This window comes from Danio aesculapii, chromosome 4, assembly GCF_903798145.1.
Source record: "Danio aesculapii chromosome 4, fDanAes4.1, whole genome shotgun sequence".
NCBI classification, from domain to species: domain Eukaryota; kingdom Metazoa; phylum Chordata; class Actinopteri; order Cypriniformes; family Danionidae; genus Danio; species Danio aesculapii.
This window is the reverse complement of record NC_079438.1, coordinates 23,954,291-23,975,962: the sequence shown is the minus strand read 5'-3', so window position 1 is coordinate 23,975,962 and position 21,672 is coordinate 23,954,291. Positions and strand designations below refer to the sequence as shown.

Sequence of the window (21,672 nt, the reverse complement as noted above, 5' to 3'; positions counted from 1 at the left end):
TGACGTGGATCCGTCAAATGTCATGACTTGACGGTGTAAGAGGATTAGCCGAAAAGCCCTGCGGATCCCATTGAATTAAAAATAAACGGCATCTCAGGACATTCCACTACATGGCATGCCAAGACAATTCTTTTGATCCCGTTTCGGTGCACTTGCTTTAAAGCCCACGTCCATTGTTTTGAACACATGCTTTTCCGAGTTGCTGTGGACAATGCCTTGATGTTGCGCGAACGCCTCAAACCTTGCGCTCTACAGTGCCCATTAACGCTGCCAGGGCCACTGCTATGCTGCATAAATTGTGGCGCAAAGAGATTGATGCGGCACTTTGTCAGTGTTACTGTATCACTCGGACATGGCGCCAGAGGGTTAAATACTTGAACCTGAGATCTCAGCTGTGCAACAGCCATGTCCTCACAGTGAGAGCATGAGCTGTCCGCGGGCACTGCATCGACATGCTGGACCCCCAGACCTGTGATGCGATACTCGTGCTCATCATCCGGAGATAGGAACCACCGCCTCCAGAAACGCACATTCAGAACAGCGTCTTGAAAAAGACGCGTTGATTGACTGACACAGCTTTTTTTCTTCTCTTTCCCACAAAGAGTCAAATGTCATGACTTGACGTTGTAAGAAAATTGGCCGAAAAGTCCTGCGAATCCCATTGCCCTAAAAATAAACGGCATCTCAGGACATTCCACTACATGGCATTCCAAGGCAATTCTTTTGATGCCCTTTCGATGCACTTGCATTAAAGCCCACGTCCATTGTTTTGTTCACATGCTTTTCCGAGTTGCTGTAGACAATGCCTTGATGTTGCGCAAATGCCTTAAAACTTGCAGTCTACAGTGCCCATTAAGGTTGCCTGGGCCACTGCTACACCTTGTAAACTGTGACGCAAAGAGATTGATGCGGGGCTTTGTCAGTATTACTGTATCACTCGGACATGGCGCCAGAGAGTTAAATACTTGAGCCTGAACACACAGCCAAAGATTAGGTTTGTCAGAAGTGGGATTTGAACCCACGCCTCCAGGGGAGACTGTGACCTGAACGCAGCGCCTTAGACCGCTCGGCCATCCTGACATGCACACTTAGCTAGAGCTGTCTCCTATGAGCCACATCGCAGCACCATGACATGGAAGCTGGTGTTTCACAGCTTGCCCAGCTCCAGCAGTCCGCCTCGTTGACGCAGTAGGCAGCGCGTCAGTCCCATAATCTGAAGGTTGTGAGTTTGAGCCTCACACAGGGCAAGGTCGTATCTTTTGGCACTTAGGTGACCGGGCGGCGTACTTTATTACCTTCCGTGCCGTTTATGCTTCCCGGGGGCAAAAAAGGCTACAGCTCCTCTGGAGGGCATGCGGCTGGCGTTCCAAGAACATCTCCTGAGTCTGAAGCCATGATGGCAAGATGCTCCCATTCCTGTCACGGTATCGCTTGACGTTTGATGTGGATCCGTCAAATGTCATGACTTGACGGTGTAAGAGGATTAGCCGAAAAGCCCTGCGGATCCCATTGAATTAAAATAAACGGCATCTCAGGACATTCCACTACATGGCATGCCAAGACAATTCTTTTGATCCCGTTTCGGTGCACTTGCTTTAAAGCCCACGTCCATTGTTTTGAACACATGCTTTTCCGAGTTGCTGTGGACAATGCCTTGATGTTGCGCGAACGCCTCAAACCTTGCGCTCTACAGTGCCCATTAACGCTGCCAGGGCCACTGCTATGCTGCGTAAATTGTGGCGCAAAGAGATTGATGCGGCACTTTGTCAGTGTTACTGTATCACTCGGACATGGCGCCAGAGGGTTAAATACTTGAACCTGAGATCTCAGCTGTGCAACAGCCATGTCCTCACAGTGAGAGCATGAGCTGTCCGCGGGCACTGCATCGACATGCTGGACCCCCAGACCTGTGATGCGATACTCGTGCTCATCATCCGGAGATAGGAACCACCGCCTCCAGAAACGCACATTCAGAACAGCGTCTTGAAAAAGACGCGTTGATTGACTGACACAGCTTTTTTTCTTCTCTTTCCCACAAAGAGTCAAATGTCATGACTTGACGTTGTAAGAAAATTGGCCGAAAAGTCCTGCGAATCCCATTGCCCTAAAAATAAACGGCATCTCAGGACATTCCACTACATGGCATTCCAAGGCAATTCTTTTGAAGCCCTTTCGATGCACTTGCATTAAAGCCCACGTCCATTGTTTTGTTCACATGCTTTTCCGAGTTGCTGTAGACAATGCCTTGATGTTGCGCAAATGCCTCAAAACTTGCAGTCTACAGTGCCCATTAAGGTTGCCAGGGTCACTGCTACACCTTGTAAACTGTGATGCAAAGAGATTGATGCGGGGCTTTGTCAGTATTACTGTATCACTCGGACATGGCGCCAGAGAGTTAAATACTTGAGCCTGAACACACAGCCAAAGATTAGGTATGTCAGAAGAGGGATTTGAACCCACGCCTCCAGGGGAGACTGCGACCTGAACGCAGCGCCTTAGACCGCTCGGCCATCCTGACATGCACACTTAGCTGGAGCTGTCTCCTAGGAGCCACATCGCAGCACCATGACATGGAAGCTGGTGTTTCACAGCTTGCCCAGCTCCAGCAGTCCGCCTCGTTGACGCAGTAGGCAGCGCGTCAGTCCCATAATCTGAAGGTCGTGAGTTTTAGCCTCACACAGGGGCAAGGTCGTATCTTTTGGCACACGGGAGCACTTAGGTGACCGGGCGGCGTACTTTATTACCTTCCGTGCCGTTTATGCTTCCCGGGGGCAAAAAAGGCTACAGCTCCTCTGGAGGGCATGCGGCTGGCGTTCCAAGAACATCTCCTGAGTCTGAAGCCATGATGGCAAGATGCTCCCATTCCTGTCACGTTATCGCTTGACGTTTGATGTGGATCCGTCAAATGTCATGACTTGACGGTGTAAGAGGATTAGCCGAAAAGCCCTGCGGATCCCATTGAATTAAAAATAAACGGCATCTCAGGACATTCCACTACATGGCATGCCAAGACAATTCTTTTGATCCCGTTTCGGTGCACTTGCTTTAAAGCCCACGTCCATTGTTTTGAACACATGCTTTTCCGAGTTGCTGTGGACAATGCCTTGATGTTGCGCGAACGCCTCAAACCTTGCGGTCTACAGTGCCCATTAACGCTGCCAGGGCCACTGCTATGCTGCGTAAATTGTGGCGCAAAGAGATTGATGCGGCACTTTGTCAGTGTTACTGTATCACTCGGACATGGCGCCAGAGGGTTAAATACTTGAACCTGAGATCTCAGCTGTGCAACAGCCATGTCCTCACAGTGAGAGCATGAGCTGTCCGCGGGCACTGCATCGACATGCTGGACCCCCAGACCTGTGATGCGATACTCGTGCTCATCATCCGGAGATAGGAACCACTGCCTCCAGAAACGCACATTCAGAACAGCGTCTTGAAAAAGACGCGTTGATTGACTGACACAGCTTTTTTTCTTCTCTTTCCCACAAAGAGTCAAATGTCATGACTTGACGTTGTAAGAAAATTGGCCGAAAAGTCCTGCGAATCCCATTGCCCTAAAAATAAACGGCATCTCACGACATTCCACTACATGGCATTCCAAGGCAATTCTTTTGATGCCCTTTCGATGCACTTGCATTAAAGCTCACGTCCATTGTTTTGTTCACATGCTTTTCCGAGTTGCTGTAGACAATGCCTTGATGTTGCGCAAATGCCTCAAAACTTGCAGTCTACAGTGCCCATTAAGGTTGCCAGGGCCACTGCTACACCTTGTAAACTGTGACGCAAAGAGATTGATGCGGGGCTTTGTCAGTATTACTGTATCACTCGGACATGGCGCCAGAGAGTTAAATACTTGAGCCTGAACACAAAGCCAAAGATTAGGTTTGTCAGAAGTGGGATTTGAACCCACGCCTCCAGGGGAGACTGCGACCTGAAGCAGCGCCTTAGACCGCTCGGCCATCCTGACATGCACACTTAGCTAGAGCTGTCTCCTATGAGCCACATCGCAGCACCATGACATGGAAGCTGGTGTTTCACAGCTTGCCCAGCTCCAGCAGTCCGCCTCGTTGACGCAGTAGGCAGCGCGTCAGTCCCATAATCTGAAGGTCGTGAGTTTGAGCCTCACACAGGGCAAGGTCGTATCTTTTGGCACACGGGAGCACTTAGGTGACCGGGCAGCGTACTTTATTACCTTCCGTGCCGTTTATGCTTCCCGGGGGCAAAAAAGGCTACAGCTCCTCTGGAGGGCATGCGGCTGGCGTCCCAAGAACATCTCCTGAGTCTGAAGCCATGATGGCAAGATGCTCCCATTCCTGTCACGTTATCGCTTGACGTTTGACGTGGATCCGTCAAATGTCATGACTTGACGGTGTAAGAGGATTAGCCGAAAAGCCCTGCGGATCCCATTGAATTAAAAATAAATGGCATCTCAGGACATTCCACTACATGGCATGCCAAGACAATTCTTTTGATCCCGTTTCGGTGCACTTGCTTTAAAGCCCACGTCCATTGTTTTGAACACATGCTTTTCCGAGTTGCTGTGGACAATGCCTTGATGTTGCGCGAACGCCTCAAACCTTGCGGTCTACAGTGCCCATTAACGCTGCCAGGGCCACTGCTATGCTGCGTAAATTGTGGCGCAAAGAGATTGATGCGGCACTTTGTCAGTGTTACTGTATCACTCGGACATGGCGCCAGAGAGTTAAATACTTGAGCCTGAACACACAGCCAAAGATTAGGTATGTCAGAAGAGGGATTTGAACCCACGCCTCCAGGGGAGACTGCGACCTGAACGCAGCGCCTTAGACCGCTCGGCCATCCTGACATGCACACTTAGCTGGAGCTGTCTCCTAGGAGCCACATCGCAGCACCATGACATGGAAGCTGGTGTTTCACAGCTTGCCCAGCTCCAGCAGTCCGCCTCGTTGACGCAGTAGGCAGCGCGTCAGTCCCATAATCTGAAGGTCGTGAGTTTTAGCCTCACACAGGGCAAGGTCGTATCTTTTGGCACACGGGAGCACTTAGGTGACCGGGCGGCGTACTTTATTACCTTCCGTGCCGTTTATGCTTCCCAGGGGCAAAAAAGGCTACAGCTCCTCTGGAGGGCATGCGGCTGGCGTTCCAAGAACATCTCCTGAGTCTGAAGCCATGATGGCAAGATGCTCCCATTCCTGTCACGTTATCGCTTGACGTTTGACGTGGATCCGTCAAATGTCATGACTTGACGGTGTAAGAGGATTAGCCGAAAAGCCCTGCGGATCCCATTGAATTAAAAATAAACGGCATCTCAGGACATTCCACTACATGGCATGCCAAGACAATTCTTTTGATCCCATTTCGGTGCACTTGCTTTAAAGCCCACGTCCATTGTTTTGAACACATGCTTTTCCGAGTTGCTGTGGACAATGCCTTGATGTTGCGCGAACGCCTCAAACCTTGCGGTCTACAGTGCCCATTAACGCTGCCAGGGCCACTGCTATGCTGCGTAAATTGTGGCGCAAAGAGATTGATGCGGCACTTTGTCAGTGTTACTGTATCACTCGGACATGGCGCCAGAGGGTTAAATACTTGAACCTGAGATCTCAGCTGTGCAACAGCCATGTCCTCACAGTGAGAGCATGAGCTGTCCGCGGGCACTGCATCGACATGCTGGACCCCCAGACCTGTGATGCGATACTCGTGCTCATCATCCGGAGATAGGAACCACCGCCTCCAGAAACGCACATTCAGAACAGCGTCTTGAAAAAGACGCGTTGATTGACTGACACAGCTTTTTTTCTTCTCTTTCCCACAAAGAGTCAAATGTCATGACTTGACGTTGTAAGAAAATTGGCCGAAAAGTCCTGCGAATCCCATTGCCCTAAAAATAAACGGCATCTCAGGACATTCCACTACATGGCATTCCAAGGCAATTCTTTTGATGCCCTTTCGATGCACTTGCATTAAAGCCCTCGTCCATTGTTTTGTTCACATGCTTTTCCGAGTTGCTGTAGACAATGCCTTGATGTTGCGCTAATGCCTCAAAACTTGCAGTCTAAAGTGCCCATTAAGGTTGCCAGGGCCACTGCTACACCTTGTAAACTGTGACGCAAAGAGATTGATGCGGGGCTTTGTCAGTATTACTGTATCACTCGGACATGGCGCCAGAGAGTTAAATACTTGAGCCTGAACACACAGCCAAAGATTAGGTATGTCAGAAGAGGGATTTGAACCCACGCCTCCAGGGGAGACTGCGACCTGAACGCAGCGCCTTAGACCGCTCGGCCATCCTGACATGCACACTTAGCTGGAGCTGTCTCCTAGGAGCCACATCGCAGCACCATGACATGGAAGCTGGTGTTTCACAGCTTGCCCAGCTCCAGCAGTCCGCCTCGTTGACGCAGTAGGCAGCGCGTCAGTCCCATAATCTGAAGGTCGTGAGTTTTAGCCTCACACAGGGCAAGGTCGTATCTTTTGGCACACGGGAGCACTTAGGTGACCGGGCGGCGTACTTTATTACCTTCCGTGCCGTTTATGCTTCCCAGGGGCAAAAAAGGCTACAGCTCCTCTGGAGGGCATGCGGCTGGCGTTCCAAGAACATCTCCTGAGTCTGAAGCCATGATGGCAAGATGCTCCCATTCCTGTCACGTTATCGCTTGACGTTTGACGTGGATCCGTCAAATGTCATGACTTGACGGTGTAAGAGGATTAGCCGAAAAGCCCTGCGGATCCCATTGAATTAAAAATAAACGGCATCTCAGGACATTCCACTACATGGCATGCCAAGACAATTCTTTTGATCCCGTTTCGGTGCACTTGCTTTAAAGCCCACGTCCATTGTTTTGAACACATGCTTTTCCGAGTTGCTGTGGACAATGCCTTGATGTTGCGCGAACGCCTCAAACCTTGCGCTCTACAGTGCCCATTAACGCTGCCAGGGCCACTGCTATGCTGCATAAATTGTGGCGCAAAGAGATTGATGCGGCACTTTGTCAGTGTTACTGTATCACTCGGACATGGCGCCAGAGGGTTAAATACTTGAACCTGAGATCTCAGCTGTGCAACAGCCATGTCCTCACAGTGAGAGCATGAGCTGTCCGCGGGCACTGCATCGACATGCTGGACCCCCAGACCTGTGATGCTATACTCGTGCTCATCATCCGGAGATAGGAACCACTGCCTCCAGAAACGCACATTCAGAACAGCGTCTTGAAAAAGACGCGTTGATTGACTGACACAGCTTTTTTTCTTCTCTTTCCCACAAAGAGTCAAATGTCATGACTTGACGTTGTAAGAAAATTGGCCGAAAAGTCCTGCGAATCCCATTGCCCTAAAAATAAACGGCATCTCAGGACATTCCACTACATGGCATTCCAAGGCAATTCTTTTGATGCCCTTTCGATGCACTTGCATTAAAGCCCACGTCCATTGTTTTGTTCACATGCTTTTCCGAGTTGCTGTAGACAATGCCTTGATGTTGCGCAAATGCCTCAAAACTTGCAGTCTACAGTGCCCATTAAGGTTGCCAGGGCCACTGCTACACCTTGTAAACTGTGACGCAAAGAGATTGATGCGGGGCTTTGTCAGTATTACTGTATCACTCGGACATGGCGCCAGAGAGTTAAATACTTGAGCCTGAACACAAAGCCAAAGATTAGGTTTGTCAGAAGTGGGATTTGAACCCACGCCTCCAGGGGAGACTGCGACCTGAACGCTGTGCCTTAGACCGCTCGGCCATCCTGACATGCACACTTAGCTAGAGCTGTCTCCTATGAGCCACATCGCAGCACCATGACATGGAAGCTGGTGTTTCACAGCTTGCCCAGCTCCAGCAGTCCGCCTCGTTGACGCAGTAGGCAGCGCGTCAGTCCCATAATCTGAAGGTCGTGAGTTTGAGCCTCACACAGGGCAAGGTCGTATCTTTTGGCACACGGGAGCACTTAGGTGACCGGGCGGCGTACTTTATTACCTTCCGTGCCGTTTATGCTTCCCGGGGGCAAAAAAGGCTACAGCTCCTCTGGAGGGCATGCGGCTGGCGTCCCAAGAACATCTCCTGAGTCTGAAGCCATGATGGCAAGATGCTCCCATTCCTGTCACGTTATCGCTTGACGTTTGACGTGGATCCGTCAAATGTCATGACTTGACGGTGTAAGAGGATTAGCCGAAAAGCCCTGCGGATCCCATTGAATTAAAAATAAACGGCATCTCAGGACATTCCACTACATGGCATGCCAAGACAATTCTTTTGATCCCGTTTCGGTGCACTTGCTTTAAAGCCCACGTCCATTGTTTTGAACACATGCTTTTCCGAGTTGCTGTGGACAATGCCTTGATGTTGCGCGAACGCCTCAAACCTTGCGCTCTACAGTGCCCATTAACGCTGCCATGGCCACTGCTATGCTGCGTAAATTGTGGCGCAAAGAGATTGATGCGGCACTTTGTCAGTGTTACTGTATCACTCGGACATGGCGCCAGAGGGTTAAATACTTGAACCTGAGATCTCAGCTGTGCAACAGCCATGTCCTCACAGTGAGAGCATGAGCTGTCCGCGGGCACTGCATCGACATGCTGGACCCCCAGACCTGTGATGCGATACTCGTGCTCATCATCCGGAGATAGGAACCACCGCCTCCAGAAACGCACATTCAGAACAGCGTCTTGAAAAAGACGCGTTGATTGACTGACACAGCTTTTTTTCTTCTCTTTCCCACAAAGAGTCAAATGTCATGACTTGACGTTGTAAGAAAATTGGCCGAAAAGTCCTGCGAATCCCATTGCCCTAAAAATAAACGGCATCTCAGGACATTCCACTACATGGCATTCCAAGGCAATTCTTTTGATGCCCTTTCGATGCACTTGCATTAAAGCCCACGTCCATTGTTTTGTTCACATGCTTTTCCGAGTTGCTGTAGACAATGCCTTGATGTTGCGCAAATGCCTCAAAACTTGCAGTCTACAGTGCCCATTAAGCCAAAGACTAGGTTTGTCAGAAGTGGGATTTGAACCCACGCCTCCAGGGGAGACTGCGACCTGAACGCAGCGCCTTAGACCGCTCGGCCAGCCTGACATGCACACTTAGCCGGAGCTGTCTCCTAGGAGCCACATCGCAGCACCATGACATGGAAGCTGGTGTTTCACAGCTTGCCCAGCTCCAGCAGTCCGCCTCGTTGGGGCAGTAGGCCGCGCGTCAGTCTCATAATCTGAAGGTCGTGAGTTTGAGCCTCACACGGGGCAAGATCGTACCTTTTGGAACACGGGAGCACTTCGGTGACCGGGCGGCGTACTTTATTACCTTCCGTGCCGTTTATGCTTCCCGGGGGCAAAAAAGGCCACAGCTCCTCTGGAGGGCATGCGGCGTGACGTTCTAAGAACATCTCCTGAGTCTGAAGCCATAATGGCAAGATGCTCCCATTCCTGTCACATTATCGCTTGACGTTTGACGTGGATCAACTGAAGCAATACAAAAGTTAAACCCGCCACAGTTATACGCGCCTGCCACGGCACCCGCTACGATTATGTGCGGCTGATACGGAACCGACACGGTTAAACAGGTCTGCTATGGAACCCGCCACGGTAATATGTGTCTGTGACTGAGCCCTTAATGTAAGTACACACCAGTGCACGGAATCCGTCAGTTTTTTTATACGCGCCTTAAACCGAACAAGTCACGGCTGTCTTCTAAAGACAATGATAAAAGATAAGTAAATTCTGACTCTGAAATACAGTGTTTTCAAATGAAAATATAACAATATACTTGCTAGATAATACTACTGTTAATACAATTTGTATTACAGAAGTGTATTGTATTTAGCTTATGTGAAATATAGGCCTATAGTGTTTGCCACTGTGTATTGATGGACAAATACAAGATCTATTCCAAACGTTTTTATTATTGTTTTTCAGTATTTTGCAATGCTTTCATTTCTTTATTGTAAAACACAGATGTTTACTTTAATTAACATGTTACTATCAACACAAATAAACATTTACATAAATTTGCGTGTAAATAACAATGCATATTCTTAATTGTCAAGGAAATGAGTAAAGTGCATGCACTGCAGAAGCTGTAAACAGGTTATCGGTCACAGTATACTTTAATATTCCTCTTTCGTGACACAACTTGGAAAACACATTGACTTGTCTAGTTTCATCATTTCGGATTTTAAGTTTCCATCCTTTAAGAAGACAAACAGGAGAGTTTTAACCTTTCAGAACTGATTGCAGGACAGAACAAAAGCAAAAGATAGACTTACTCCAATGCAATGTTTGACTGTAAAGCCATTTCTGCCTGAAACCGGTGGAAGCCCTCAGTCTTGTGCAGAATTAACAGCGTCAACTTTAAAAGAGGAGCGTACAGTGCTGAACAATAAGTAACGTCCATTTAATGCATTTGTCCCATGAATTTCAGTAAGACTGTAGATTTACCTCAGGGGTCAAAACTTCAAGAACATAGCGAGTGTTTTCTACAGACAATTTGGCCAGTTGTGTTACTTGAAATATTCTCTCTATTATCAACTGTGTCTGTTGCAAAACAAAAGTCAATTGTTCAAATTATATGCTTCAAACATTTTTATTTGAATTATAACTGCTAATAACTGTAATTCTGCAAATATTTTACAGCAAATGTCCAGTAAATGTATATTGTTGATTGAAATGTGATATTTATATCTTTTCAAAATAGATATTCTTTTATATTACAATTATGTACTGTACCTGTTCTTCATCAAAAAAACTAAACTTCAGACTAAGTTTCATCTTGAGCTTAGGGCAAAATGTGGGATGCTTGAATAAAAACATCCTGTTAGATTTGATTGTGCCATTTCTCAAGCCTTCGTGTGATTTCTAAAATGGAACAAACTTTATTCAACAACATGTAGCATTTTTATAGAAATAAACAACAAATAAGTGTTGTAATTAGAAATATGTATTTTAGTGCATTCACTAAATATGTTTCTTTATAATAATACATAATTATGACAACCATAACAAAATTTAAATGTCTTTGGGAGACTGCAACTTAACCGATAATAACCCATAAAATAATACAGCTGTAATAAAGCTAATCCAAAGGGTTGTTGTAAATTATAATATTTACCAGGATCTCTCCATCCTCTATGACACTGTCAACTAACCGGCCTTCCTTCAAGAGTGCTAACGTTCTGTTAAAATCAAATTGGCATTATAATTTTTCTTAAAGAACTGTATATTTAAAGTATTTAAATAATGTTATAAATAATATGTACTACTCAAATGTATGCACATGTTCATCACAACCACACTTGAAGAATGTTTGCTCTGTCACTTTTTCAATACTGATGCCAGCACAGTCTGCATGAAGCCACTTTTGGCAAAGGTCACACTGAATCCAATCTACTGTCTGGATTTGAGGGTGCATTACTCTGTGGACAAATAAATGAAAAAGGTATTGATACAACAACCAAATTAACCTAACTTTAACACATGGGAATATTGTAGTTATCATATACTTTGAGCGATGTCTTTGGTAAATACAGACTCCAGCTTCCTGTGCCATACACATATTTTGTGTTGCGCCCTGCGCTGATTCGATCTCTGGAGAGTCCTAAAAAACAGTTTTAAGTAAAAAAAAAAAATCACACACCTTTTAACATTTTTTCCTACCCCTCAAATTACATTTGCTTGCAGATTTTTGACCATGCAAGATGCATGGTAAAGGCGAAGGTGGGCCATCTGTTCATTGTGCAGCATTTCATGACACATTCTGATATTCTTTGCTTCCATTTCTGCCATCTGCACTCCCTCCACTCACCATTATGAACAGCACTGTGGCTGCAGTAGAGGCATTCAGGTACCTGGGCATTATCATCTCTCAGGATCTAAAGTGGAACATTCACATAGACTCTATTGTGAAGAAAGCCCAGCAGAGATTGTACTTCCTTCGTCAGCTGAGGAAGTTCAACCTGCCACAGGAGCTGCTCATACAGTTCTACTCAGCTGTCATCCAATCTATATTCTACACTTCAATCACCATCTGGTTCAGCTCAGCTGCCAAAACCGACCTCCGTAGACTACAGCGAATAGTCCGGACTGCTGAACGAATTACTGGCACTACCCTTCCTACACTTCAAGAACTGTACTCTTCCAGAGTGAGTAAAAGGGCTCGCAAAATCACTCTGGACGCCTCACACCCAGCACACTTCCTGTTCAAACTGTTACCATCTGGTCGGCGCTTCAGAGCACAAAAAAGCACAAAAGTTTCTTTCCTCAGGCTGTCTACCTTATGAACAGTTAAATATTCCCCTACTGTGCAATAAATATGTGCAATACTTTCTCATTTGCACTTGTACACAGCACCTTAAACCCCGGAATATTTATAACAAATCTGTACACACAATTCAACATCCAGATTTTTATTTTGAATAAATGCATCTCTGTTTAATGTTTATCATCTTTTTTTTTTCATATTTATTTTGTGTTGTCACTTGTCACTTTATGTACACTGGAAGCTTCTGTAGCCAAAACAAATTCCTTGTGTGTGTGAAACACATTTGGCAATAAAACTGATTCTGATTCTGTTTGAAATATGATTTTACTGAATTAGACACATTTATTAAAAAGACTTTTTTGAAATATTTATATAAAAAAAATAATGCATAACAAATAAAACATTAACTCACTGTGCATACAAAAACACCACAGTTATGTCCATCATCTTTTTGCCACTGCTGTGGACTGTCCAGTCATCCAGGGAATTAACATTTCTAAAAGCATTTCTGAAAAAAAAAAAGCTAATAGTTCTATTCACAAAATGGATTTTTATGATTTTTGTATTTATTTAAACACTGCATAATTTGTATTAATATAAATTGATAAATTATATTTATACTTCAGAATATCCAATTCCAGGTCTGAAATGGTGACATATTGGCAGGTATTGTCATGAATTCGGATTTATTTTTCCAACATGTCAGAAACCTGTAAAATAACAAATTAATAACATTTTCTAATATTAAAAATGTTATGGATACATGAAATAATAAATATTTTAAAACATTTTACAGTTTTAAGCATGTTTGTGTATGCATCATTCTGAAAAATATAGCATTTGTAAATATTTAGTTTGTTAATTTCATTGTAACTATTATGACATATGACGTTACCTTAAGAATGAAGTGTCACCCTTTCTCTGGGTTACCTCCAGATCCAACAATTCTTGGAAAAGAACTTTTTGGAACTCTAAAGCCTTCTGAAAATAAGCAGAGAACACTGTGTTATGGGACATTTACACGATTCATTTACAATGATTATATTTTTCTTATAGTATAAGCAATATTAAATACCCCAAGCAGTTCTAAATGCACATCTGAAACGGTTTCAGAACTCTGCCAATCCCTGTGCCACAAAATGAATGCGTCCGTGTGTAAAGCCAAAACCTAAAAACAAAAAGTTTTAGTCATTACATAAACTAATAATGTCCCTGACAAATTATATTTTCTGGGTGAACAACTTACATCTTTGGTCTCTTTGGCAATTTGAGCAATACGGCAATTCACAGCCTTTAAAGCAAAATATGCAGACATCTATCAATAAATGTGTAATCTTATAAAGCATCACACATTGTGTAGATATTCAATTTATTGTATGACTACTTCATTAATATTTTATAACGTTTCATACTTACATTGTCATTTAGCCAAGGCATTGCTGTGCTGCTGCTGTCACTCAGGAGATGTGGAGGGAGAATTGATTTCAGGTCCCGCAGAAACAATACAACATAAGGTGAAATTCTGGCAATTATCCCATCTTCTTTCCTCTTTGCAGCATACAGCTTGCAGATTGTTTTCTAATATTGAAAAGCATAGTGATAAAGACTGACATTCCTGTTGTCAATCATTTTAAACATTTCATTTTGGAGTATGAAACTTGCAAAAATGCTACTTTGTGTGCTTGCTCAGTTGGGAACATTGCCACTGAAAACTTCTTCCCTTCCTCTTGCAAACTTTCATCAGCTTTTGCTGGGCCTTGTGGATCTCTGCCCTGGGCCTCTCCATAGTTGGTTGTGTTTGTATCTCTACAAATGTTTCAGAATTATTACATATATGACAGAACTATACACACACATGTTACATTTTCTTACCTTTCTGACCACACACCAGTTTTCCCTGTATTCCTATATGCATCTCCTCTGGTGTGCGCTTCTGCATTTCTTTGAAAAACTATGCATTTTTCCTTGTGTTGTGAAGGTAGAAGTACAATCAAATTGAAAACATCTAATGTGTATCTTTCATTTGGCACAAGGAATGTCGGCTTGAAGAAAGTTCTCGGTTTACTTGTTCTGCTTCTGAAGAGTTGATTAAAGTAGCCAGATATGGGATGAGTTTAATACCCCGTAATTTCTCCTCAGGTCGTTTGTGGTTCTTCTTATGAAACCTGTCATATAAACACAAGCGGTCGGATGTTCCAGTTTCTGGATGTGGATGAAAAAATGTGTCCGTTTTGAGGATTTGGGGTTGAGCCTGGTTTTCTTTTTGATGTTATCAAGCCAGTCAAAATGTGCACTGAACTTTCCAGTTACTGCCAAGGTCATGTTCTTCTCAGTTGGCTCACATACTCTCCCATCATGTGGCTTAAAAAATCGTTGCTGTGTACGGTTATTTACATGTCTGGCAACACGACCAGCAATGTCACATACATACACTGTGGGAGGATGTTTGAAGCTCAAAAGGGCATCCTCATGGTCCTGGGGGGACTCCTGCCACCACAAGGGTGATGCATAATACACAACTCCATGTGTGCCCCCCATGTGTAGCACTCCACCTGTATTGTAAAGAGAAATGACACATGTCCTTAATTTATGAAAAATAAAAGTTTTACCATATACATGCATTTAGAAAAATCTAATAAATGAGTGCCTTCTGTAAATAAAGGTAATGCAATAGAATAACAAAACTGATCTTACCTCCGGCTTTTTTCAGTTTATTGAACATTTTTGGACACATATCCTTATAGAGGAGAAGTTCCTCAAGCCGGTTTATAAGGTCTGAGATCGACCCACTTGCAGACACTCCCAGATAATTACAGCCTTTTGTCAGTTCATCTTTTTTAGGCTGATGAAAATAAAATTATAAAGAGATGTTCGGGCATACAATAATTAATACCATAATGTCATATTTTAATGAAAATCAGCTGTTAATACTGTACCGATTTGGAATCAAGCACTTGTAAAATCCTGTCCTCATCAATGTCATTTCCAGATAGACTAGTGCTCACCCTGCCAGTCTGACATAGTCCTTTTTAAACCTCAGTTTTTGGGAGAGTATTGCTGCTTCGTGTATGTTGCCCCATCCATGGAGCAAAGCCAGAGTATGAAAGTAGGCTTTTAAATGGATTGCTAGATGCATCTTAAGTTCAGAAACATTTGTATATATGTATTGCAATTAGGAATAGTTGTATAGCATTCTGTATTAACAATTAATTTTAATGGTAAGATAATAATTTTCTGATATCTTTTATTTCATATAAATCGCAAAGAAATTCTACTAGTAGTCTGATGATTATACATTATATAATGCTTACCATCACAAAATCTAGTAGCTATAATTTCTTTCTCCAGGGTCTCCCACCTTGCTGCCACATTAATCTCAGTTTCATGGGGCATATTATCATGGCTCTCTAGACGTCTCAAAAGATGCACTGATATTTGTAAAGAAAAAAAAATAACAGTATGTGAATTACAGGGATTATTCACCCAAAATTTACAATTCTCACAATGTACTCACCCTCAAGTGGTTCTAAACTTTTATGACTTTCTTTAGTTGAACACAAAACAAGAATATTCTGATGAATGCTGGAAACCAGCAGCCACCGATATCCATAGTAGGATCAAAACATTATCTGGAAGTTAATTTCTGCTGCTTTTCAACACTATTCATATTATCAGCTTTTGCATTTAAAAGAAGAAAGAAACTCAAATATCTCTGGAAAAAGTTGAGCGTGAGTAAAAAATAAGAGAATTTAAAATTTTGAGTCAGCTATTCCTTTAAAGCAAAGCTCTATGAAGATATTTCTATTTTAAACAAAATATATTCACTAACACTCACCTGGCCAATCAAAGGCAATCTTCCAGTTTGCATCAGCAATGACCACAGATGGGTGGCGTCCACAGCGGTAACAGAAATAGAATGCTTTTCTCAAGGTGCTGTGTGGCACTGTAGTCCCAGAATGAGATTCTATAGTGCGCAACATTCTACCAACAGCAATGTGATTCTGCAAAAAAATACAGAATGTGCCTTTAAACATATGTTGTTTATATGTTATCTAAAACATATGTAATAACTTGTATATGCATACTTACCAAAAGGCCAGTTGTGAGAAGAGAACAAAGTGGGATGGAAAGAAAGGCCCTGTTGTTATAATTATGGAATCCAGAATTGTAGTCCTGAAAACGAACTACATTTCTGCAGACTGGGCATGCCTTGGCATGAACAGAAATGCCTAGAAGAAAACGCATCAAAACAAATTGGTTGGCATACAAAAAAATACATAGATATTATATACAGTATATTTAAGAGATATATTAAATAACATAGAACTCCTTACCTCTATTCTGCCAAAATATCCCATAAACAGTTGCTTGTGTTGTAACAACAAAAGCATTGTTAAGATCGGGAGGACATGGCCCTGGGCAATATGGACAGGTTGTTTCTGATGGTATAAAGGTTTCTGGAATGGGCTTTTCTGATTTGGTCATTTCAAGTGTAAGGTCTTCTGGTATTCTTTTGCAATTCCACAAGTAATTGGTCATTGTGATCACACTACTATGTGAAAAGGCCAAGTGCTCATCCATGCTGACATTCCCATTGATGCACTCCTCAATACCCTCTATATCCTCTGGGGCTTCTGGTGCATCTTTCAACAAATAAGGATGCTAATGATAAATCCACCACATAAACATGTATCTGTGGACACAACTGATATTGTTCTTTAAACCAATGCTCTTGCAGTGCCATCTTCCCAATTTTATGTCAAATGTGGAAACTGTCCTTCCAAACTTACACCAGGTGTCCTTCTCCCCAGAGTACACTGAGAAAAATAGATATCTCTCTGACAGATTGTGTTCCCCTCAGAAAATAGGAAACACACTGTCCACTTCGTGTGAGCAAGCATGTTGGTAAAGTTCCAAACATTCCTCTTGCCTGGACTTAGAAATGATTCCTTTTTCAACCATCTCCTTTACGGTTTCCTCTTGTAGTGCTGGTGGTGGAATGTATGCACTGGCTTTCTCGGTCCGCTCTACGTGGTGGCATTCTTTCCCTGGGTTTCCACTTTGAGCAGCTATGGCCATATAGTCTCTGTATTCCTCCACTTCACAATCGTAGAGCTGTGATGTTACTGTCTTTTGGACATGTATTGGCAATCTAATACCATGGGATTGCTTTGTAGTCACATAAATCCCATTTTTTGGGTCAATGCACAACATTGGTTCTTGCCCAGCATGCTGCTCCTTTTTATGCCGTATTAGGTTTGAGTTTGTGCTAAATGTAATACCACATATATGGCAAATTTTGTTTGCTTGTGGGATGTCTTTATCTTCAGGTTGATCCTTTTCTAAGAATAATAATAAATGTCATAGTGTGATTAACATCATTATAATGTGCTATTGTCTCATTACTTCAGTTGGGTTAGAAACATAAGTGTACTCACCAAATGGTGTTGTTGGCACCATCAGACCTGTAGTTGCAGAGAAAGGAAATTAAACAGTTGAAAAATGCAGTTTCACTCATTAAGGTTAAAGGATTAAGATTATGTACAATAGCCTACCATGCTTATGTAAGTGTGTTTTAAAATCTACAGATCTGCTTATTATTTTGGCACATTTAGGACAATGCCAGTGACTCCTTGTACCAAGTTTCCAATCTGGACAGTGGCATGGTATGGTAAATTTGTCTTCGAACACAAGATGTTTTGAATATCAAATTAGTCAAAAGACTTCACCTCAACACTTAAATTTAAAACTTGGCAAATTGTCAAAAAATGACTGACCTGTATCACCCTCCTTAAAGTGCATAGCATATCTCAGATGTTTTACAGAACAGTGATTTACAGATGCTGTAACTGATTTAGAACAGTAACAACAGTCCTGATTTCCCCCAAGATTTAAAAAGTCATATTTACTGAGGAATTAAAATATGCTTCCTAAAAGAAAGAAAGATATTTAGATATATTAGATATTTTTTATTATTCCTATTTTATATTATTACATTTGTCCTGTCACAGAAATAAACAATTCAATATAAAATGTATGAAGGACAATTATATTAATGTTTGAATTTGTGAAAAGGGTAGTCCTTTGACAGGACTGCAATATAACTTGTGCTATTTATTTGCACTATAGGCTGGTACTTGGTAAACTACACTAATACATGCATATATTTTTTAGTAAAGAGTCATACAGCTACCAAGTTGGTAATCATGGCATTACAAATAAAAAAAACATAAAATGTTTTTTAACCTTAATAACCTTTTTAAGCTCATTTAGTAAAAAAAACGAAAGAAAAAAACATTTCCTTAAAATAAACTTAAATTGCTGAATATGGCTTTGAAGCTGTAGTCAATCCAACACTGGTTTGAAGAGCCTCGGGACCTCATGACGCGACAACACCATCAAGCTTTTTTGCAATATGGCTTAGCACTACATTTAACGAGTTACTAAACATTAAGTGGGCGAAACTGTTTAGCCTATATTGTTATCTGCAGTGTGAAAACTTACAGAAACTGAAAGCTGACGTATATCACAAACAGACAGAGATTGAGGGCTCTATTTTAACGGTCTAGACGCAAAGTCCAAAGCGCAGGGCACAAACGCATTAAGGGCATGTCTGAATCCACTTTTACTATTTTAAGGATGGAAAAATCTGCTTTGCACCGCAGCTTAAAAACAAGCTTAGATTTGTCCACCTGTCAGGTTTTAGACCATATGGGGCACAGCATGTGCACAGCATTATTATCGTTCATTTAATCGTTTGCTGGAAATTAGAACTGAATTTAGAAATAGTTTTGAAACAATATTTGTGCATAATAAACAAAATTAATTATTTATAAGCTAATGGATGTCTGTGCGTACAACATGTTTCCCTATCCATGAGAGTAAAAGCAAAAGTAAACAGTGAGGAGGCTCATCTCTCATTCTCGAACTGTAGATGCTGTTTAACGGTTTTCTCTCTAGTGAGCGTTGAGTTTTTCCTTGTACAAAGTCCACCGTGTAAATAGCAAATGCGCTATGGCACGGTGTAACTGACTCTTAAGCTGCGGTCACACTAGAGTTTGTGTGTGCGAAATTCTGACGCACGGCGCTGCGAATATGGGCGAGGAATAGGATACGAAGTCACACGTCAAATGGTTTAGTTTTGTACAGAAGATGGATTCCAACGTACTTTTGCTGTATTTGCTGCGACGACAACGAAAACACCTGCAGAGGAAGAGATTGTGGATTCACCCTATTCTCCAGACAAGAAATGAGCGGGGAGAGTTTCATTCCCTTATTCAAGAGCTTCGTCTGGATGAAGAACGCCACAAGGAGTATTTTCGCCTCAGTAGAGCCGATTTTCACCAGTTGCTTACAATGGTTGCCCCGGCAATAGAGAAGCGAGACACTATACTGCGTCAGGCAATAGGTCCAGCAGAACGTCTTGCTATATGTTTACGGTCAGTATTTTAACGTCAGAAAACTAAACATCACGATATCTGTTAGTGAATAACGTTTTTAGGTGTGTAATATACATTACAAACTATAGATTAAAAGTATTTTAGTAAATTATGCATCTTTCACATCAAGTTAATTTACCACACCACCTCATTCTTTACCATATATTTACTTGTTAAGTATTAACATTAATTTGATAATATAATTACAAAGAAAATGCGCTGCCACGTTCATGAAAATATTTTTTGTATCAAGAAAGGAAAAGATAAATTTTTACAATTCTTTCTTTAATTTTAGATTTTTGGCAACTGGTGACTCCTACCAAACCATATCCAAGAGCTTCAGGGTGGGCAAATCCACTGTTGTTGGAATTGTGCCATCTGTAGCTAAGGCCATTTGGGAGAGTTTGGTAGGAGAGTACATGCCAGTGCCTCAGGAATCAGATTGGAGGGAGATTGCTGATTGATAAGAAACACATTACAATTAAAGCTCCTGCTAATTCTGGGTCCCTTTTTTACAACTATAAGGGCCAAATTTCTATTGTTCTTCTGGCAGTGGTGGATGCCAACTACCTGTTTAGAGTGGTAGATGTTGGTGGCTATGGCAAGAGTAGTGATGGTGGTTTATTGTCTGCCTGATCTTTTGGAAGAGCTCACAGAAATGGAATGCTCCATCTGCCAGCAGATTTGCCCCTCTCAAATGGCCAACACCATGCTCAAGTTCCATTTGTGTTTGTGTTCAAAAACACCTTCTCCGTCCTTACCTAGGAAGAGCAATCCCTGCTGATCAGCGCATCTCTAATTTCCGTGTCACACGCCGTGTCAAATGCATTTGGCATCATGGCAGCTCAATTCCGTGTCTACCACAGAGTGATGGAGTTGTTGCCATGTAATGTGGAAAAAATAGTGCAAGCAACCATCATCCTCCACAACTTCTTGAGATGGGGTCAGCGGAATGCTTCCTCCATGACTGGATGAGCTGATCTAGGAGCTGCACTAAATGCGTGCGGACGGATGGGGAGCAACACAGCATCGCAGGAGGCCATTGCTGTGAGGGAGAAGTATAGAGAATACTTTAACTCCCCATGTGGTGAAGTTCACTGGCAGTACAACCAGGTTTGAGGCAGCCTGCCCTCCATAAAAAGGCTCTTTTCAGAGCCACTTCATGATCAAAGAAAGAGCTTATTCCAATGTTTTTGTGTGTTTAGTAGGGTCACATACTCCATACACATGTTGTAAAGGACCACAGCAGTCAATTATTTGGTGTATGTGTGACCAACTTAGTGGATAAAAACGTTACTTTGAAGTTTTCCTAAAACTGTTGAACAATACTTATTATTCTTGTCTTATGAACACTTAGAAGAACTACTGTGTTGTACATTTCTAATGCAAATAATTCTTTGAGAACATGGATGCAAAAATATGTATTTCTATGATTGTTCTGGCTTTATGCATGTTACCAGTCATCTGTAGGAATGAAGTATGTTTACAGCCATGAAGAACATCTCCAGTACAATGATATGATTACACCTAGGATCTCAAACTTCAGTAATTTGATCTGTTTTTTAACACACACACACACACACACACACACACACACACACACACACACACACACACACACACACACACCTATATATATATATATATATATATATATATATATATATATATATATATATATACTTGTGTTATGCCGATAGACTGTCATGTATCTACGATATATATATATATATATATATATATATATATATATATATATATATATATATATATATATATATATATATATATATATACATACCTAAAGGCAAAGATATCGCTGAGACCTATGACGATTTTAAAGACGATATTTACTTCGTTTTGCATAAATGTTTTTATTATGTTTTATTTTAATTACATTATTAAATGAAATGAATAGTATTGTTATTTTGTTCATTATGATTATTAATAATATTAAACTACAAATAATTGGACAGCAGCACCATGCATCTTTAGCATAAATTTAAAAGT

General features: G+C 42.3%; 7 non-coding genes across 7 annotated transcripts; all 7 read right to left on the bottom strand.

Annotated features, from left to right (window-relative positions):
• Nucleotides 1-997: 997 nt before the first annotated feature.
• Nucleotides 998-1,080, bottom strand: trnal-cag (transfer RNA leucine (anticodon CAG)). The gene has a single exon. It is a non-coding gene; the product is annotated as a tRNA-Leu (tRNA).
• Nucleotides 1,081-2,435: 1,355 nt separating this feature from the next.
• Nucleotides 2,436-2,518, bottom strand: trnal-cag (transfer RNA leucine (anticodon CAG)). Its single transcript has one exon. It is a non-coding gene; the product is annotated as a tRNA-Leu (tRNA).
• Nucleotides 2,519-3,885: 1,367 nt separating this feature from the next.
• Nucleotides 3,886-3,967, bottom strand: trnac-gca (transfer RNA cysteine (anticodon GCA)). Its single transcript is given in 2 exon segments — nucleotides 3,886-3,920; nucleotides 3,925-3,967. It is a non-coding gene; the product is annotated as a tRNA-Cys (tRNA).
• Nucleotides 3,968-4,742: 775 nt separating this feature from the next.
• trnal-cag (transfer RNA leucine (anticodon CAG)) lies at nucleotides 4,743-4,825 on the bottom strand. The gene has a single exon. It is a non-coding gene; the product is annotated as a tRNA-Leu (tRNA).
• A 1,366-nt stretch (nucleotides 4,826-6,191) lies between these two features.
• trnal-cag (transfer RNA leucine (anticodon CAG)) lies at nucleotides 6,192-6,274 on the bottom strand. The gene has a single exon. It is a non-coding gene; the product is annotated as a tRNA-Leu (tRNA).
• A 1,366-nt stretch (nucleotides 6,275-7,640) lies between these two features.
• trnal-cag (transfer RNA leucine (anticodon CAG)) lies at nucleotides 7,641-7,723 on the bottom strand. The gene has a single exon. It is a non-coding gene; the product is annotated as a tRNA-Leu (tRNA).
• A 1,240-nt stretch (nucleotides 7,724-8,963) lies between these two features.
• On the bottom strand, nucleotides 8,964-9,046 carry trnal-cag (transfer RNA leucine (anticodon CAG)). Its single transcript has one exon. It is a non-coding gene; the product is annotated as a tRNA-Leu (tRNA).
• Nucleotides 9,047-21,672: the final 12,626 nt, after the last annotated feature.